This window comes from Tamandua tetradactyla, chromosome 20, assembly GCF_023851605.1.
Source record: "Tamandua tetradactyla isolate mTamTet1 chromosome 20, mTamTet1.pri, whole genome shotgun sequence".
Lineage (NCBI taxonomy): Eukaryota > Metazoa > Chordata > Mammalia > Pilosa > Myrmecophagidae > Tamandua > Tamandua tetradactyla.
Genome location: NC_135346.1, coordinates 6431906 through 6452402, shown reverse-complemented (window position 1 = coordinate 6452402; position 20497 = coordinate 6431906). Strand labels below are relative to the sequence as shown.

The following is a 20497-nucleotide window of genomic DNA, read 5'->3' as shown; positions in this document are numbered from 1 at the left end:
GCAATTAAAGTGGTAAGGATGTGGGTAAATTACAAAAGAATATTGGAAGTATAAAGCAATAATAACCTCTTGGGTTTAATTATAGAGAGAATTGAAACACCTGTCAGAATGGCATACCCAACAGAAGGGTGTTAAAAGAGTTAAAGTGTTCTAAAGAGCTTGCCTTGCCTGGAAAGAGGGTGAATCTGTTCAATAATATTAAGACATTACTAAATCAAGGATAAATGTTTTAATCTTTAGGAAAATTATAAGAATACTGAAAGAGTATTTAAACTCTAGGTTAATACGAGGGTGTTTTAGTTTCCTTGTTGCTAAAGCAAATACTAATGCAGTGGGGTGGCTTAAACAATGGGAATTTGTTGGCTCATGGTTTTGAGGCTGAGAAAGTCCAAACCAAGGTGTCATCAAGACGATGCTTTCTTCCCAAAGACTGGTGTTCTGGGGCCAGCTGCCAGTGATCCTTGATCCTGGGTACCCGTGTCACATGGCCATACAGTGGTGGTCTACTGGCCTCTCCATTCTCTTCCAGATTCCACTGGTTTTCAGCTTCTGGCTGCTCCCTCTGTGCCATTTTCTATCTGCCTGACTCTCCTTTAAGGCCTTCAGTAATAGAAATAAGATCCATGCCTTTGCCACACCTTATCTGAAGTAACCTCATGACAGTAAGTCCTCCTTACAATGAGTTCGCACACACAGGAATGCATTAAGTTTAAAAACGTGTTTTTCTGGGGTATATAGCTCTAAACTACCACAAAGGAAAAAATGGAATAAAAAATCAAATAGAAAATAAACTAAGAAAGGAAAGATAAGACAATAGCACTTTACAAAATGGGAAAGTGCAATGGTGGCTCAGTGGCAGAATTCTTGCCTGCCACGCTGGAGATCTGGGTTTGATTCCCAGTGCCTGCTCATGCAAACAACAACAAAAGAAAAGATAAATTTTTGCAAAATGATAGATTTAAACACAAATATATCAGAAATTATATTAAATGAAAATGGACTAAATGCCTCATTGAAATACAAACTCAAGGCTATACTGCTTGCCAGAGTGATATTTTAAAGGTAGAAGCAGATTGAAAATAAAAGGATAGAAAAATATGCAAACATGACCAAAGGTATGCTAATGTGGCTGTCTTAATATGAGATAAAGCAGTTTAAGATGAAAAACATTATTAGAAAAGAGATGATTACAAGTTTTAATCTACCATGAAGATATAAAATTATATATATGTAATTATATAGCCTTAAAATACATAAAGCATAAACTGATGGTACTAGAAGGTAAACTAAATAAATCCATAATCCTAGTGAAAGATTTTTTTTTGTTATAGAAAACAAAAAATTTCTCATTTTAACCACTTTTAAGGTTACACTTCAGTGGTATTAATACATTCACAATACTGTGCTATCATAACCATTATTTAAACACACTAAGTGGCCGTCTTCCAGCCCTTGCCTACTCACCTCCTTTTGCCCTCTTATTTGTGTTCAGGTATTTGGTGTTGCCGTATTTGTTTGTGTGAAGGTGTCTGTGTGTTTCCATTTCCCAAGAGACCGCTGTCAGCCCAGAGGAGACATTATATATCACCCAGGCCCAGCTATTTTGCTGGGGAATAGGGATTGTTTGGTGTTCTAGACTGCTAGCTGCCAGAATGTAATAAAACAGAAAAATAATGGCTTTTAGAAAGGGGAATTTAATGTTACAAGTTACAGTTCTGAGGCCATGAAAATGTCCCAATTAAAACAAGTCTATAGAAATGTCCAATCTAAAGCATCCAGGGAAAGATACCTTGATTCAAGAAGGCCAGTGAAGTTCAGGGTTTCTCTCTCTGGAAAGGCATATGGCAAACACAGTCAGGGTTTCTCTCTTATCTCGAAGGGCATGTGATGAACACAGCATCGTCTGTTAGCTTCCTGTCCAGGCCTCTTGCTTCATGAAGCTTCCTGGCGGCATTCTCCTTCATCTCCAGAGGTCGCTGGCTTGTGGACTCTGTGGTTCTCTTGTCATTGTCATGGTTCTGTGGCTCTCTCCTCATTCTCAGAGGGGCACTCCAAAAATGTCTCCTCTTTTATAGGATCCAGGTAAACTAATCAAGAATGGGTGGAGACATGTCTCCATGTAATCAAGTTTAATACCCCGACTGATTGAGCCACATCTTCATGGAGATAACCTAATCAAGCTTCCAACCTATAGTTCTGAATAGGGATCAGAAGAAATTGGTGCTCTCACAAGATTGATTAGGATTAAAACATGGCTTTTCTAGGATCCATAAATCCTTTCAAACCAGCACGCTTGGTGAATGCTTTTTGCTCATTGACAAGATCCCCCTCCCCTGCAGTGTATAAAAACCTAATACTCAGGTATCACAGGTGTTCTTCATCTGAGATGAAGCAGGGCATGTGGAGCTGCCACCTTCTGATGCTGACCCAGGGAGTTGGCCTCCCTGGGAGACCAGCAATTATAGGATCTCTTCCCCTGCTCTCCTGGGCTGTGTCTGCTGTGTCAGTAATAGAGTGGTCGTTTGCTGAAAGTCTATGTTGTGCCTGAGCCTTTGTTCCAACAACACGCCATACAGCAACTCACTCCATGTGAGTTTGGCAGATTTGCAGGATGTAATTTCTAAAATGAAACTATTTAAAATAGCATTTTACAAATATCATGTTGTATTAGTCTACTTAAATCTGTGCAACCTCTATGCAGATAACTGTAAGATTTTATTAGGAGACATTTGAGAAAACCTAAAGAAACAGGCATATACCATGTTCATAGATTGGAAGACCACAATGTTATAAAGTAGTTAATTCTTCCTGAATTGGTCCATAGAGGCAGTGAACATCCTATCCAGCATGTTTCTTTTTTTTGGCACTGGGTGGGGGACGGGGTAAGGGAAATGTATAAATGATAAGCTGATTCTAAAATTTAATTAGAAATGCAAAAGGGGAAGAATAGAAAAAAATGCACATGAAGAAGAAGATGGAAGGACTTGCTTAAATGGATAGCTTACGTTATTATACGGCCAGTGTAATTACATGAGCTATTATCACAAGGATAGAAAATAGACTTCTGAAATAGAGATCCCAGAAATCCACCCACACATATACACTTGATTTTCAAAAAAGAAAACCTGTCACTGCAATATAGTGGAGAAAGAAGGGTCTTCTCAAATATGGTATTGCAAGATTGGGATTTCCACATGGAAAAAAAACTACATGAAAGTCATAAGTTGAGTATTAGATCTAAGTATGAATGTTCTATCAACAGCAGAATGAATAAATTGTCATACGATGAAATATACCACAATGAAAATAAATGAACTGCAGCTACACGCAAGAACATGGATGAATCTCATATATAAAGTCCGAAACAGGAACTGTTTACAGCATTTGGGCTTGGTGGTAAACTATAAGGTAATATAAGGAACTGATTACCATAAAAGTCACAGTAGAGGACAAGTAATGATTGGGAGATGAAACAAAAGGGCCTCTGGGTCTCTACTAAAATTCTATGGATAGTGGTTATACATGCTGTTTTGTGCGTTTTTCTATATATGTTAGTGTTTTAGTTTTTTTTTGACTGCTTAAGCAAATACCATGCAACTGATTGGTTTAAACAATGGGATTCGGTTAGCTTACAGTTTTGAAGCTGAGAGGAAGTCCGAATCAAGGTGTCATCAAGGTGATGCTTTCTTCCCTAACACTGCATTCTGGAGCTGGCTGCCGGTGATCCTTGGTCCTGGGCTCCTCTGTCACATGGCAATAGACTTGACTTGTTCTTTTTTGGGTTCTGTTGAATTTCAGCTTCTTGCTTCCCCTGACTTTCTCTCTGTCTGAATTTACTCCACTTATAAAGGACCCAGTAATTGAGGTGGGTCACGCTGTAACTGAAGTAACTTCATCAACTAGTCCTCCTCACGATTGGTTCACACCCACAGGAATGGATTAAGTTTGAGAACATGCTTTTCTGCAGTACATACAGCTCCAAATCACCGTAGTTGGATTTCACAACTAAAAAAAAAAGATTTCAAAACCATAATTGGGAGACAGGGGTAAAGGTATGAGGCTATTTTATGACTTCAAAAATTAGCTCTGATTTAACAAAAATGTTAAATTCTGTTTGTTCAGAGTACAGGTCTGGCTAGCCCTACTTTCATTTTAGCACATGAAAACTCAGATGTGGTCCTGGGCCACCAGAAATAACAAAAGACATTCCTATCACAGGAAATTCCAGAGATGCAGAGATTACCTCCCAGGAACTAAAGACAAAGACTAGCCAAGTTTTTCACTATACTATAGTACTCATGGGAAATATATGCTACCTCAATCTCCCAACTCCGAAGTAACAAATTTTAAGTTTTCTCTTTTTGATCAAACACTTATATATGTGATGGGGAATCTTCTCATATTACAAAGGGAGCGTGTTGAGCCATTATTCTGTAGCTTCCTTCGTTCACATAACTTACAGTTAAATATATATATATTTTAAACAATGGCAATAAATACTAAAAAAGTAAAGCACCCTGGAAATGTGTCATATTAGTTCATTCCAACTGCTTTCGCTGGAGGCAGGTAGTAAAATTTACCCTGAGTTGACTTCTTGTGACACACAGTAAACTGTTGCTACCTACTCCAGGGCTTTGCAAGTTGCTTTGCTTTCTTGCGTTTATCAAAAGGGTTTTCTTTCTGTCTTTGAACCCCCATTCCACTTCCCCTCTACCCCCATTCTCAGGGTATTCCTCTTTTAACTCTTATCGTCTAAGTAGCAGTTGATTCTCCATGACGCTGGCTGGCTGCGTTCTTTCACAGCTGCTAGCAATAGCTGTTCAGAGGCCACTTATTAAGTTGTACAAAGTTGGGGCCTGTTTGAGGGTTCAGAGACATTGTCCTGTATATTGTGCCCTCAATTTCCTCATTGCTAACATGTGACAAACTGCAAATCTTACTCATGCTGGATTCTTTTACCTTTAGTCAGTTTTCCAATTGTATATAAGGAATTTATTCCAATGATTAAGCATACTAACCTTAAAAACTGGTTTGTGAAGAAAGTAAAATAAAGTTAAGTGCTTCATTTAGCTTTACTTTTACCGAATAATTGGAGTAAGCCTTGCCATCATCTAAATAACATAGTAACTGCCCAAACATTCAGAATTAAGACATAAAATAGTAGGTTCTTGGAAGAACAGCTTTTAAGATTTGACAGCTCACATGGGCTATTAGAGCCTCTATACCCAATATGAACAATTTGGTGAATTGTTACCATCATAGACTCTGGGACAATAAGAATCTTGTATTTGAATCTTGACTCCTGGTTCTGTGAACTTGGGCAAGTTTCCTACCTCTAAGAGTTTGTATTGGTTTGCGAAAGCTGCCAGAATGCAATATGGCTTTTAAAAATGGAATTTATTAAGTTACAAGTTTACAGTTCTAAGGTCATTAAAAATGTCCAAACTAAGGCTTCAGGAGAAAGATACCTTGACTCAAGAAAGGTCAGGTCCAGAACACCTGTCAGGTGAGAAGGCATGTGGCTGGCATCTGCTGGTCCTTTGGCTTCTTATTTCAAACAATTTCCCCAGGGATGTTTTCTTTCTGCAACTCCAAAAGTCTGGGTTTCTTGTTGGCTCTGTTGGCTCTGTCAGTTCAGAAGCTTTAGTTATCCCTCTTAAAGAACTCTAGCAAGCAACCCACCTTTCCATGGAGATCTCCATGGAAACCACCTAATCAAAAGTTACCACCCACAATTGCGTGGGTCACATCTCCATGCAAACAACTTAATCAAAAAGATCCCATCTAACACTATTGAGTCAGAATTAAAGAACATAGCTTTTCTGGGGCACACAACAGTTTCAAACCAACACAGAACTTAAATTTCCTAATCTCTATGATAAAATGAGAATACTTACCTCATGGGGTGACTGAGAGAAATAATTGAGGTAACCCAAGTGAAACTCCTAGCACTGAACTCAAAAAATATTCATTTTTCTTCTTATAAATACTTGAAAATTAGTCTTTCCACCTCGACACCAGTAACAGGTGGAAAATTATAGTGATTTCCAGTTCTAACATTGATCCATTTAACAGATCTCAGCTGTTTAAAATCTCACAACTTTACTGAGCAATTCATGAATGGACAGCATCACATTCAGTAAGTAGAAGGGAGTTCTCTCACGGAAGTAGAAAGGGAAAGCTTATATAGGGCAAATACAGAAGCAAGCGAGGAAATGTTCTGTGGGCTGCCCTTAGGTTTCCACTTTATATGGTGTCAGTGAGCAGTCTCACAGATTGGGAGGCAGATACGCATTGGTTAAGATGGTACGTTCCATCTGATAAACTATTTCTCCTGGACCAAAACTGGCTTTTCACCGGGTGTTGCTTATTTGCAGTTCTGTAAAGTGCATTCTATTGTTCCATTTTTTTCAGAAAGCCCCAGCAGGTCAATTGTTTTTTGTCTTCTGGAAAGTTCTTTCTAGGAAAGCAGTCTCTCCCAGCGATACCCAATGCAGGTGGCCATTTGATTTTACTTAACATAGCCAGTCTTTTAAATTCCTTGATTGGCATTTCTTATATAGAATCACTTGTTGATTCAGCCCTTTTAAACTCATATTCAACCTAACAGTTCCACGTCTATTTCTTCCCGATTGTTAAACTTCCCTTAGAATTCACTGCAGTTGTTCTAAGTAATTTGAATGATTTAGGGAAAATTAACATCTGCTAAAATCTGTTCCTACCTTTCCTAACTTCCCCTTGGTTTCCCATGAATGCTCTGGGATGCCACTCAGGGTTTTTTGTTGTTGTTTTTGCTTTTTTAAAACCCGTGTATTCTTCACCTTTTTTAGCTTCTTGGCCTTAAGAGGCAAAATGAAAGTGACATCTTTGCTTTTATAATCCTCTCATCTCAACAGTTATCTGTAATGTGTAGCAATTATAGGGCCACTACGTATTAGTGGGAAAAATGCACTGCAAAAAATACTTCTTATCAATGGAGATCACATTTTTTTTCTTGCCAGTTGATCATGTTGCTTTTACATGAGGTCTCTAGAGTGGAGAAAATCCTGCTAAATTTAGGAAACAGATAATTTTGATCCTAAGTTATATTTCTTGCAGGAGGTCTTTAACTTCTCTTCAAATTGGCTTGAAGCATATAAATTGTCAATGTTATCTTTTGCTGCCTAAATTCACCGGATATTAGTTTACTGCTTGGAAAAACATTGCTACTAATAAAAATATCTTAGGTTTTGTCTTTATATAAACACAGTGGAGTATAAACATGCTTATATATTCTCCACTTTAAACTGGCAAACATTTCAACTGGTTATTTGACATAGAAATATTTTACATTTCATATTCAGAGATTGAGTTGACAAAAGAGGAAAATATTGAATGCCATCCACTAAAGACTGCTAAGTTTACAGTCTGGTGGGCCACAAGGGGGAGTGAATCCTAGAACTCAGAGCCCATCACTGATTCTACGCTGGAATAAAATGAGGTCAACATTCATTTAACCAACACCAGTTGGCCAAACAGCTTGGAAAAATGCACAAGAAAGAACTAGTTTGTCAGCTTTGGGAAATATGACTTTTACAAAGAATTGTAATAATTCCTATCAAATAAATGATTAACTGACTTTAAAGCCAAGTCATTAATTAAGTATTTTTATAATAGAAAGTTAGATTCTAACTATGAAATGTTAGAGATTAACTCTAAAGTCAGTCTTTGTGGATGTGGAATTTGTTGCTGGTTTAATAGCAGCTATTACAATGCAGGTGTGCTAGAAGACCTCTTTCCTGAGTTTCTATATCTCCAGGAAAGAATAACATTTAAAGCATTGCCAATCCAAATCAGAGCATCATTTTATGATAAAAAGATAATGACTCAGCTCTACAACCATAATTACTTGGGTAATTCAGAGTAAGAAGCACTAATTTTTCTAAATTGCCAACATAATTGAGGGGTTAAGGAGTCAATTAGCCCGAATTATCCTCATTGGTTAACTGCACATTTCAAATTTACATGATAACTGTAAGCCCATACTTCACAATTTCAAAGCTTATTTTGAAGAAAGTGGCCTCTGTGAAGCCTTGAAATATATTACTCAAAATAGAGAAGCTCATGATCTAAAAGTACTGAATTCTAATTAGCATATATTTTCCTGTTTGATGTGATCTCAAAGATCCTGATTACTTTTAGTGTAATATATTTACTGTTGATGGTTTAATCCATAGCACTTTATTTTCTCTAGCTAATAGATGAGTAATCTGAAAATCTATCCTCTTAGCAGTTCTCAAGACAGAGAATTCAGGAAGGGGCTTGATTTCTAAATGACTGATAGTCCATTGTCTGAGTAGAAGGAGTTCGATTTAAAGGAGCTCTACTTGGAGTCTGGTTAAGGCAGGTGGCTAACCATGAAAGACTGACTAGAAGTAACACTTGGGTGGCCAATCCCTAAACAAAGGTTCTCCCTGCTGGCCTTCCAGTAGGGCTAGGCAAGACTCTCATTTCTTTTGGGATATGGAGCAGAATGGAACTAAGACCAAGACTGAAGTTCCACTAAACAAACCAGCACCAGGGTCTTAGGACCAAGGCTGAATTCAATCATCGTAAGTATCAAGAATTCTTGGCTCCCCAGCTTACCCCAAACCTGCTTTTCTGCCTTTTTCATTTCAATAAATAATACCACTGCCAATCCTCCTTCGGCTTCCCAAGCCAGGCCTATTATTTTATCCTACAACCTAAACGATCTGCTCTAAAATTTAATTGCATATTAAAACCATAGCAAAACTCATTAGCACCTAAAGTGGTTGCACTGCTTGAAGGGTAAAAGGAACTAGTTTTACAAACATGAGACTCATCTCCATACTTTTATTTTGTCCTGAGGGTACAACGATGGGAGAAGAGGATAGGTGTACTTCCCTGGAGACTTATTAGACCTTCCTTCTAATGTGATAAATATAGGAGGAAATTCCATATGAAAGCAGCCAAATTGTTCATTTCCAGCAGACAAGTAACTGCTAGAAAACATATTTCTCTGAAGGAAAGGATAGTGTAATTCTCAAGCAAAAGAAAAATAGTGGGCTTCGTTTTCAATCAGTCATTACTGGTTGGTTGGTTGGCTTTACTGATTGCTTGAGCCCTCTGGCAGAAATACTAAAGTGAAAATTTTACTGGCATATAGTCACCTTTATCAGATCTGAAAAAAATGAATCACTGACATGACTCATAAATCAATCTTCACCTTATTCCTTTGATTGAAGGGAAATGAAGGAATGCTGAGATTTTGACACGATCATGGCATGTGCCCCAAATGATCCCATATTCCCAATTTTCAATAATCAGCCAAGTATGGACTTGTTTTCTTACTAATGCCATCAAATTCCATTCCTAATTAATCCCCAAAGTTATCATTTTGTGATAGAGAAACTGTATTCAAGATTGTTGAATAATCACTTATAATCTAAATGTCCCACTTAGTAGCAGGCATTGTGAGTAACGGAATTCATTAAATATATTATTTTGTTTTGTTGTTTTAGTTTGGTTTTTTTTTATTTTTTTATTTTTTTTTTGTATGCTGTATGGCAGGGTCACATTTCATTATTTTTCCATGTGAGCATCCCATTACTGTAGCACCATATGCTGAATGTTTGTTTTTTCTTTTGCGGGGGAGGCGGGGAGTACATGGACCAGGAATCGAACCTGGGTCTCGTGCATGGCAGGCGAGAATTCTACCACTGAACTACCCTTGCAACCCCCCCTCCTTTAGTTTGGTTTTTAATGAGACTCAAGATCCCACCCCACCCCCACTTCCCCAAATGTTTTTATATGTGCCAGCCCTTGGGGTAGGTACAATGAAGAGTAATCTGCTTGAATAGAGACTGTTTTTTTAACCCTCCATTTTTTTTTCCTACGAAAGCATTTTTCAGCAGACTCCACCAAAGAAGCAATGGAATCATTCTTGAAAGGGTAAAGGTATTTATCTTTGAGGGATATGATTACAGGTACTTTTGTGTTTCCAAGCTCTTAATTTCTTTTACAGAGAGAATATTTAATTTTTTATAAGTAGAAAAATGAACACTATTTTAAAAAGCGATGGACAAAGTTTTATAGTACATTTTTCACAATAGTGTGCTTAATGAATATTTGTTAAATTAATAATTATTTTTCAAGTTCTCTAACTCTTCTCCTAGTTCCTTTAAAACATAAAAGATTGTTTTCTTCTTTCAAGCGAGAAGAAAAAACCAAGTTTCCCCTAGGGCAGGTATTCTGTTAACTTTATCTTCAGCATTTGAAAATCACCGATGAGTAATTAAAGAACCTGATAAACTCTGTGATTGTTATATTGTACCCAGAGGATAAAGAAGATGAATTTGCTTTCCGCTCCTCATTTTGAACATTCTAGAAATAAGTATTATTGCATGTAGTCCATAAATATAATTTAAGTGTCATCATCTGTCTTGTACTTAATATATACTTGCTACGTATCTTCTAACATTTCTTGATGGACTAGAATAGAGAATGCAAACTATGTCTAAGTTGTGGGATATAAAGACAACATGTAATGAAAACCAATCTTAACTTACTTCAACAATTTGTCTTTATCCAGGGGTAAAAAATTTTAATGCCTTTTTTTTTCCATGGTGTGGTCAAGCTCCAGAACCTGCATCTCTGGTATGGCAGGCGAGAATTCTGCTACTGAGCCACAGTTGCGCCACCTCAGGGGTAAAAATTTTAAATCATAGTTTGTAAGTTCAGCTTAGTTGGCTGGACTGTGAGGGCTAATGGGTGTGAGTGCAGTGTTCCAACCTAAGATAGTCTACTTACCTTCCTTATTTCTTTACTATGCAACTGTGATGCTTAACTGGTTAGGCTTCTGACATGGATGTGCCATGATCTCAAGGGAAACCAGACAGTAGAAACATAGTACCTCCTAAGAAAACAACCCAAAATACATGGTTTAATAATGGTGGGGAATGCTTTGACATCAATATTGGGGGCACAGCCAGGGAGGAATGGTGGTAGTTGTTGAAAAGCTTCCAGAGAAGAGAATAGATGGTACAAATTCTATAAAAGCAACTCATTTATTGAGAGAATTGAACTGAAAAGATTCAAGCTTTTCACAACATAAGGAAGTTGAGTGTGACTGAATGATTCATTTAGCAAATATTTTAATTCTACTTTGTAGACATACGCCACTGAGACATTTAGAGTCCTATTGAGGAGACAAGAGGCATACACAAGCAAATTAAATAGAGTAACTCATATAGTTTTTTATAAGCCACTCAAATACTCTTTGTCCCATATTTTCTCCAACAACTGTTTCAGTAGGTTCCTAGGTGTAACTGGACAACACTCACTTAAGCCCCAAACACCTCTTATCACTTCCTGGCCAGGACTCCTCTAATACTGTGGTGTTGGCAAGAAGAACTGCACAGACTCATGCAGATGAAATCAGGAAGCACAGGGGAGTCATTGCCATCTTTAATCAGTGTTAAAGGCCATCGTTAAACAAGGGGGGACAAGAGTTTACGAATACTTATTTCCCCCTTCATCTCCCAGTTGTATTTTCTGAGATGAATTTCATATGGTGTATTAGGAGATCCTGGTGAAACCTAGCACCAGTTACTCTAGCAGGGCCAATTCAGTAAGACATCCTTGAAATGGTTCTCCCTCCTTCTCTGTCCCACTTGCTCAGGCTTTCAATCACCCTTCTTAGGATCACTCAAATAAACTACCAATAAGCACCTATGTCTCAGCTCTCCTTTTGTGGAGACCCAAGCTCAGGTGCGAGGCAAAGAGAAGTCAATGTGACAATAAGGCCATAGCCTAAGAAAGGAAATTGCAAAAAGAAATAGATTTGAGAGATTTTGTGAAAGAACTTAGTAATTATACAATGAAGGATGAGAACGATTCAGCTTGGAGGGAAAGATGATAAGTTTGTTTCCAGATCGGGCCAGACCTAGTTTTGACTAGGATTCAGGAATCAAGTAAGAGTTGAAATCTCCAGGGTGAATGAGTTGTCTAAATGAAGACTATGCAGAAATTACCAGTGGGTCATAGGCTGCATTTTAGATTATGGTCAGATTTCAGGGGGTGGAGAAAATGCAGTTCAATTCCACTATAAAGTCAGAGACCTGACTGAAGGGGTGCAAAATGGAAATAAATAATAGACAGTGAGGAAATAGAGACAGTAATGTAGATGGCTTATTTTACAGTCCAGCACAGAGGGAGACAGTTCACTCTTAGCAAGCAACAAGCTAGTTGGGACTGAAAGGAAGGAGAGATTAGAAGAGTGTAGATTCAAGTAAAGTATTCTTTTTTCAGGATTTAAAGCTAGTAGAGAGAAATTCTGTATGAAGAATCCGGAGTTCATTTTATTTTCAAATTAATAATATTAAAATTATGTAGAAAATCTGAGACTTATCTTACTTCCATGCACTTATGCCTTTTATATTTAGGAATACTCATTTTTAATAAAAGAACACTCATAAGAGCTTTCTCTAAGATGTCGGTGCACAGAAAGGCATCATTGAAAGATACCTCTCTTCCAGAAAATATTAGAAGAATTCCACTTGAATAAATATTGCACAAGTCAGTGCCTACTTTTGCATACCCATATTTGTGTTAAGCTAATCCTAGTTTCCAAAAAAAGATTTTTGTGCTGTTGAAAAGCATTTCTGAAATCCTGCCAATCCCATCTTGTGATTGAAGTTCTTTGGTATGAAACAGGTTAGAAGGGGTGAGATGCCAAGCAGGTAGTTGGAGTTTGATTTTCATGTCTTAGGTTGGAATGAACCACGGTTTAGGTCCCCTGTGTTTCTGTATTCCATATGCAATTAGATAATTTTCTACTTTTCCATTGAATATTTTCTTTTTCTCCCTTTCTAACCTTCAGCTTCATATATTCGTGACAATTGATCAGTGTGCTTAGAGAATACATTTTTCCTCCAGGGTATGTTTTATCTATTGGATTTACATTTGGGATTACGTAGTTACTCTAGGAGTGAGATTGGTGACAGAGGCAAATTGCCCACTGAGAATGAGTGAACTTTGCAAACCACATATTGCTTATCCAATTAGTTGTTATAAGCCTGTTGTTTATCTATATAATATTATTGTGACAATCAAATTATAATTCATTTGCAAGAGAATTTTTATTGTTTCACTCATGACCATGTATTATCTGGTTTAATTGATATTAAGCTATTGCTGAATTGTATGACTCTTTCTCTCTCTTTTTTTTACAGCTTTTAGTTTTGCTTAACTTGTGGAGTATGCTAGCAAACATTATTTTAATTTTCCTTTCAGTGTGAAACTATATTTTCTTTTTTTAAATTGTAGTACCGTACATATATAGCATAAAATTAGCCATTTTAACCATTTTTAAGTGTACAATTCAGTGGCATTAATTACTTTTCAATGTTGTAAATGGCATCACCACCTTCCATTAATAAAACTTTTTCATCATCCTAAACAGAAAACCTTTACCCATTAAGCAGTAACTCCCCATTCCTTCTTCCCATACCTCTTGCTAACCTCTAATCTACTTTCTGTCTTTATGAATTTGCTTATTCTAGATATTGCATACACATAGAATCATATGATATTTGTTCTTTTGTGTCTGGCTTATTTCACTTAGCATAAGGTTTTCAGTGTTTATCCATGTTGTAGCATGTATCATAATTTCATTTCTTTTTATGGCTGAATAGTATTCTATTTTATGGTGAGAACACACATTTGTTTATCCATTCATCTTCCAATGGGCATCTGGATTGTTTCCATCTTTGGGTGATTGTGAGTAATGCTGCTATAAACATTGGTGTGCAAATACCTCTTTGAGAGTCTACTTCCAATTCTTTGGGGTCATTGTACCTAAAAGTGGAATTGCTGGATCATATTCTATGTTTAACTTTTGAAGAATTGCCAAAATGTTTTCCACAGTGACCCCAATATTTCACAATTCTACCAGCAATGCGCAAGAGTTTCAATTTCTCTACAGTCTCACCAATACTTATAAATTTCCATTTTTAAAATAATAACCATCCTAGCAGAAGTATAAAGTGGTATCTCTATTTGTTCTTTTTTTTAGGGGAGGTAGGTGCATGGCCCAGGAATCAAACCTGGGTCTCTGGCATGGCAGCTGAGAACTCTACCTGCTGAGCCACCCTGGCCTGCCCTCTGTTTATTCTTAATACACAGGAAATACAAGTTCTTTATTTAAAACAAAGACAAGCACACTCAAAGGAAAAATTAAAAATTTTGCAATCCCATAATTCAGAGGTAACCACTGTTGACATTTTAGTTTATATGTGGCCATGATTTTTGTTGTCTCTACATGAATAATTAAAAACAAAAATGGAGTCAGATAGGACAGAATCTTCCCAAACTTGCTTTTCTTATTAACATTATCATAAAGATATACTCCTACCCTAATATTCCCCTACAATACAATTTAATTGGGCACAATATGGATATACCAATCCCCTGCTGAGAAATGTTTAGAATATTTCTAATGCTTTGATAAATATCTGAATAGTTAAATATTTCAGAATTTCCTTTAGTTAATCCTTTAGAAAATGTTACTACAGTATTTCTGTATTAGATAGAATTATTATTTTCAAGTAACAGAAGCCCACTTTAGCTTAAACAAAAAAGGGACATATGTAGGAGAACACAGGAATATCATGAGGGGCATAAGAACAAAGACAGAGTGGAGACATTGTCTCTCTTCTTTAAAAATATTTTTATTGATAAAACTACATACAAACACAAACATTCTTAGCATACAAACATTCCATACATGGTGTATAATCAATGGTTCACAATATCATTACATAGTTGTGTATTCATCACCATGATAATTTTTTGGAACGTTTGCATCACTCCAGAAAAAGAAATAAAGAGAAAAGGAAAAATCTCATAGATACCATACCCCTAAACCCTCCCTCTCATTGACCACTAGTATTTCCATCTACCTAGTTTATTTTAACCTTTGTTCCCCTTTTTATTTGTTTATTTTTTAATCCATATTTTTTGTAGAGGGAGCATTAGACACGATGTTTTCACAATCACACAGTCACATTGTAAAAGCTATATCATTATACAATCATCTTCAAGAAACAGGGCTACTGGAATACAGCTCTACAGTTTCAGGTACTTCCCTTTAGCCACTCAAATACACCATAAACTGAAAAGGGATTTCTGTATAATGTGTAAGAATAACCCCCAGGATAACCTCTCAACTCTGGAAACATTCTCTCTGGACTTCTATATGTACTTGTCTCTGCACTTATAATTCATTTCCTTTCTTCACCTAACTTCCTCTGCTTCTTTGAACTGCATAGATGAAAACATGACCACTGATGGCTTCCAAGTTTGTGTGTAGTATGACCAGCTACCCAGAGTAAAAGTAAACCAATCTCAATCTTTTCTCTTCTACATACCACACTCGATATTCTGGATTTCCAGAATTAGCATGGATCAGATGCTCACCTTCAGAAAATGAGCTGAAACCAAGGAGTGAGATTTGATGAGCATGGCCCCAGGAGTCACTGCTGTAGCCATATAAATGGGCGGAAGGGCTGTGGACAGGAAGTGAGGGACTGGGGAGACAACCTGTAAATATCATCACATTCTCAACACTCATCCGGTTTGTTTTTATCTTAAGGTTATCTATTGCAATAATCATCACAGTTAAACCAGTAAAAGAATTGAAATTCTTTGGGGCTCTTTTCTTAACAAGAAAAGCTTTATCTAAGATGGTTTTTATCTACCTAGCAGTGGACTGCAATGCCTTACTATGTTTTTGAACTTTAAATCTCTGTAATGCCAAAGATGACACTGCCATCCACATGCACTCTAACGTGACACAACTATGGAAAATTATCTGTTGTCAAGATCATAATGAGATGGGGTTCCAGAGGCCAGAAGAATACTGTGCAACATCCATGCAGAGTGGGAGGAAGAGGCTGATAGACTACAGTGGAGAGCAGAGAGCTGCTGTCTGCACAGCAGCTGCCGATGCCAATCCCCCACTCTCATGGCAGCCGCCTTGGGGTCCTGTCCCTGGCTAGCTCACTGGAGACAGAAAAGAATATAAATATCCTCTTCCCCAAGAATGGGGGGGGGGCATGTCAGACCACTGATATGGCTTTTGATTTGTGAGTGAAGATGGATCCCTGGGTCCCAGCTCTGAGTTACTGTTTCAACCCACTGTGGACAAAGCTGACAGCAGCCATTGTTTCTACTCTCCCGCCAGTAGGGGCGGAGGCAGTAGAGATTTAAAGAAACAGTGCTTCCATCAGGGCTTGGGGGACAGTTAGCTTAAGGGCCGCACTTTTTGGACAGGCCAGGAAAGCACAAGGCTTACTTAACATATCTAAAGTCATGTTTCTCAAATAATGAATTTTATAGTTATTATAGGAAAAGAAGTTCTGGTATTTAAGATTAGAACATTAATATTAATAGAGAAAATAAAGACCAATTTAAAGTAAATTTAAATTTTCTGTGGACTATCATTATGCAATTAGGAATAGGTTCTCACAGGGGAGAAAAATTCTGTAATCAAGTGTGTTGAAAACTTTTAAAGAAAGGAATTAAGAGGATGGAATGCCCAAGACAAGCTAGGTCTTAACAGATTTTTATCAGTTCTATAATACAGAAAACCGTGTAATGTTTTCATAAGTCTGAGATCTCTACATTTTTGTCAGTTCTTTTATTCTCCAATGTATTATTTAATCTCTTGCAATGTAACAATCAGCAACCAAAGTTAGCAACTTAAAACAACCAATATTTATTATCTCACATAGTGACTGAGGATCAGGACTCCAGAAGCATCTCCCCTGTGTGGCTCTCGCTACTGTCCATGAATTAGCAGGTAAGCTGTTGGCTGTGGCTGCATCCTCTGAAGGACTGAGTAAGCTGTGGGATTTGCTTCCAGGCTCACCCATGTAGCTGTTAGCAGGAGACCTCATTTCCTCACCACATGGGCCACGCTGTAGGGATGTCCATGACCTGTCAGCTTGCTTCCCTCAGAACTAGATATCTGAGAAAGAGAAAGGTGCCTGAGGACAGAAGCCACACTGTCCTTCTGACCTAGCCTTGGAAGTGATAAAACATCCCTTCTGCCATATGCTACAAGTTGTGCAGACCAACCTAACATACTGTAGGAGGTACGTATGCAACGGCATGGACACCAGGGGGTGGGGGTCATTAAGGGTCATCTTGGGAGTTGGGTACCACAGGACCATTTTAACCTTAACAGTATCTCCATAGCTCAGTCTCTATCTGCATCTGTTGAACTTTGATTCCCTTCTACTTTTTTCCCACTCAGTATGCACAATAATGCTACAAATCAGTTGTGGTCTTACAGTTTGCCAGTAGAGATTACTTTCTTCAAATATTCATAAGGTTTAGGGTTTGACTTTTTGCAGTGGTTAGATTCCTTCCTTTTTTAAAACCTTTTTAAATTGTAAAATATTAACATACATACAAAGCAAAGAAAGAAAAACAAATAGTTTTCAAAGCAAGCTTTAACAAATAATTACAGAACAGATTCCAGAGTTTGTCATGGGCTACTCTCCCACCATCTCAGAATTTTCCTTCTAGCTGCTCCTAAACACTTGAGGATAGAAAGAATATTAATAAAGTGATTTAGCAGTCATACTCGTTTTTCAAATCCTATTCTTTTTTGATATACCTCCTTGTTGTCCTTTGATCCTTCTCCCAATCTTTAGGGATTGTGGGACAATGCCCTTTCAGACTTCTCATGTTGAGAAGAGGTGTCGACACAAAAGGATAGGGGTATAGAATTAATTTATAATCTTAGAGGGGATTTATCTGACCTAGGAACTCCAGGAATTACAGATTCCAGGAAAGCAAACCTAGTGCATGAAAAGTTAAGAGTCTCAGTTTGAACCCTAGGTGTTCTTTCAGAGTCCACAGAAATGATGCCATGGCCATCAGCGCTACCTGAGGCTTGCACAAGAGTCACCTCTAGAATAGCCTCCCTACTCCACTTGATCTCTCCTGGCCACTGATGCCTTGTTCCATTACACCTCGTTTCCTCCCCTTCATCCAGAGGACATGTCAGTCCCACAGTGCCAGGACCAGCCTCCTCCCCAGCAACCCTACCCCATGCCACGGGGAGACCTTTACCCCTGGATGTCATGTCCCACATGGCAGGGGAGGGCAGTGACTCTCCTTGCAGAGTTGGGCTTAGCGAGAGAGAGGCCACATCTGGGCAATAAAGACACTTCCTGGAAGCAACTCCCAGGACTGGCCCATTTTCCTGTGAGTTCCCACTGGTTGGGAAAGTTCAATATATATATATATGTATTTTTTTTCACCCTTCAGACCCTCAAGGGACTCCACCAACACCTCTCATTCATCAGCCCACCGCAGTCTGTGTGTCCTGGCACCGCACCAAGCTAACAGAACTTCAAGGCCTTGTACCTGCCCTGAACCTCAGGGGCCTGGGTCATTCCCATGAGCTGTCCGGACAGGCTGATCCAGATTATGAGTTACAGAAAATCCAGGTTCCGGGCACAATAAACCCCTCTGCCTTTGGTCCCACACAGCTGGTAAAGGTCTAGAGAACACACACTACCATCCTCTCCCCTGTGCTCTGATTTACCCCACACCCAACTAGATCAGCTTTGTTTTTACTTCCAGCCGCGGCCTGGTCTCCCCTCACTCACTTTAGCTGTTATAAAGTGTTCGCCCTGCTAACCATACCGGTTAGCAGGCCTGCGGCACTCCATCCCTGGATCCAGGAGTCGCCGAGTTACTCACAGTCCCCGGGGAATCCCAGCTGACACACACAGCTCCTTGTCTCAGCATCCAGAAGTACACTTACAACCTGAATCTAAGTGTGGCTGCTACAAGAGCTTACAATCTAGGCTCCAGCCTTCCTGCAAGTAGTTCCTGAAAGAGGTCTTAGCGTATTTGTTCTTTTATTTCCGGCTTATTTTGCACAATACGCTCCCCAAGTGTCATTCAGTTCATTGCATGCCTCTGGACGTCCTTTCTTTTTGTAGCCACATCATATTCCATTAGGTTCCTTTCATTTTAATCAATGGTCTAAATCCTAAATTATACAGGTTGTGTTTATTTAGAAACAGGTTGAGTGAATGCCTCTCTATTCTCAGGCTGTAATTCATTCACTCAACAAAAAATTATTGAGTTCAGGGCACTGTGTTTTCTTTGCTTTTTAAATGTTACCCCTATATTCTAGCACCTTTTTTTTTTTAAACAGCTTTATTGAGATGTATTTCACACACCTTACAATTCACTCAGAGTGTAAACCCTTTCTGTTTTTGTTTAATATTTTTATTGAAAAATAGCCACATACATGCAGTCCAACCGTATTATACAATCAGTGGCTCACAGTATCATCACGTAGTTGTGTATTCATCACCATGATCATTTTCAGAACATTTGCATCACTCCAGAAAAGAAACACAAAGAAAAAAAAAAGCCTCATACATCCCATACCCCTTACCCCTCCCTCTCACTGACCCACAGTATGTCAGTCTACCAAATTTGTACCCTTTATCTCCCTCTGTTATTTATTTGTTTTTTATCCTTATTTTTTTATACTCATGTGTCCATACCCTTTATAAAAGGAACATCAGGCACAAGGTTTTCACAACCACACAGTCACATTGTAAAAGCTATATAGCTATACAGTCTACTTCAAGAATCAAGGCTACTGGAACACAATTCAACAGTTTCAGGTACTTGCCTCTAATCACTCCAATACACAATAAACTAAAAAGGGATAGCTATGTAATTCATAAAAATAACCTCCAGAATAACCTCTTGACTCTGTTTGAAATCTCTCAGCCACTGCGACTCTTTTCTCTTTTGGTCAAGAAGGCTTTCTCAATCCCATGACACAGGGCCCAGCTCATCCCAGGAGTCCTGTCCCAGGTTGCCACGGAGATTTATACCCCTGGGAGTCATGTCCCACGCAGTGGGGGAGGGCAGTGAGTTCACCTGATGAGCTGGCTGAGAGAGAGAGGCCACATCTGAGTAACAAAAGAAACCCTCTCTTTTTAAACTATATTTTTCAAGATAAGTGGCATGATAATATTTAAAACCGGGAACTGTTCTTGTGAATGTGAACTCTCTGGCCACACTATAGACACTGAACAAGGAGGTCCAGCTTTCAGGCTCCCTGGGCTAAGTTCTTCCCCCAGAACAGAAGTGCCCCTATCTGTCCGACCGCTCTGCAGAGCGCGCAAGCCTACAGGGATGTTCGCTGCCTAGCAAAGAGTACCGAAAAGCACCATGAAGGAAAAATGCGGATAAATTCTCCAGCCACAGCCCTATCATCTCATTCCTAAGAACAATAAACCAACCAAGCTCCAGGAGTGGCTACGAAAGATGATGTTGACAAAATTATCAGTACCAAATGCTGCTGCTCCAGACCATCAGGCACTAGGGAAGGGAATTACACTTCAGCTAATGAAGTACTAGAAAGTAAGTATAGTATCGTATGCCCTTTAAA

The 20497-nt window shown here is 38.4% G+C and overlaps 1 long non-coding RNA gene across 11 annotated transcripts in view; it reads left to right on the top strand.

Moving 5' to 3' along the window:
• Nucleotides 1-20497, top strand: part of LOC143664889 (uncharacterized) — a 37534-nt gene that overhangs the window by 15276 nt on the left and 1761 nt on the right. For 8 of the 11 annotated variants that reach the window (XR_013166658.1, XR_013166659.1, XR_013166655.1 and 5 more), the window contains 3 exons: nt 16794-16861; nt 17020-17156; nt 20223-20469. This is a non-coding gene — a long non-coding RNA (uncharacterized LOC143664889). Of the gene's footprint in view, nt 1-16793; nt 16862-17019; nt 17157-18339; nt 20470-20497 lie in introns of all 11 variants that reach the window. The other 3 variants (XR_013166651.1, XR_013166657.1, XR_013166654.1) reach the window with 3 other exon arrangements.